This window comes from Chrysochloris asiatica, unplaced genomic scaffold (genome assembly GCF_000296735.1).
Source record: "Chrysochloris asiatica unplaced genomic scaffold, ChrAsi1.0 scaffold00032, whole genome shotgun sequence".
NCBI lineage: Eukaryota > Metazoa > Chordata > Mammalia > Afrosoricida > Chrysochloridae > Chrysochloris > Chrysochloris asiatica.
Genome location: NW_006408550.1, coordinates 25,421,979 through 25,423,116, shown reverse-complemented (window position 1 = coordinate 25,423,116; position 1,138 = coordinate 25,421,979).

Genomic DNA, 1,138 nt, shown 5'->3' with positions numbered 1-1,138 from the left:
TATAAATTATCTTCCTCTAGTCCGAGTTCTGATTATCAATATGGTGACTGGCTTTTGAAATGCCAAAGTAGTACTCCTGATAGATTTTTATTGGTGGATACAGGGCGATCATGGGGACTTATGACAAAGGTTTATTATATTGGTGAGAAAAAGTTCAGGAAATCTGTGCCAAGGCATTTTTCTCCAATCCTCACAACATACCTGTTTGTTCTTAAGGATAGTTAGGACTTTCCTATAAGAATTCCATTGGGAAACCTTATGGCATACACTTTACAGATCTGATTTTGTCCTTCCATGACCTGTGTCCCTTGAAGTATGCAAAACTGCTATTTCAACATGGTATAAATCAAAGAGTGCAGAATTCTTCAGGGAAGGGTAAGAGAAGATGGAAGCAATGTCTTCAGAAGTGCATAGATCTAGATTGAGGATGTATTGAGAAATAATAGCTTCACATTTTGATATTTCTGTTCAATAAAGGTCTCTATGATTTTGCATTAGAAGCAAGGATGGCAAGACTTAACGTCTTATATTTTGGGCATATTATTAGGAGGGACCAGTCCCTGGAGAAGAACACCATGCTTAAAAAAGTGGAGGGTTAGTAAAACAGAGGAAGACTCCAACAAGATGGATGGACACAGTAGCTACACAGCAGCAGTAACAATGGGCTGCTACAACAATTGTGAGGAAGAGCAAGACTGGGCAGTGTTTGGATCTGTTGTGCATGGGGTTGTTATGAGTTGGACCTAAATCACCAGCACCTAACAACAACAATTATTTTGTAACAATACTTTCTTGACACACACACATATGTGGTGTTGTTGTTGTTAAATGCTGTCAAATCAGTTCTGACGGCATAGGGTTTCCCTGCACAGGGTTTCCAAGAAGCAATTGTTAGGTTTCAACCACCAACCTTGTGGTGGTGATCCTACAGCGATATATATATCTATATAAATAAAGGAGCTCTGATAGCGTAATGGTTATGAATCGGGCTGCGAACCTCAAGGTCAGCAGTTCGAAACTACCTGTTCCGCAGGAGAAAGATGAGGCTTTCTGCTTCTGTCAAGATTTACAGCCTCGGAAACCCTGCATAGGGTTGCTATGGGTCGGAACTAACTCGACAGCACTTAACAACAACAAC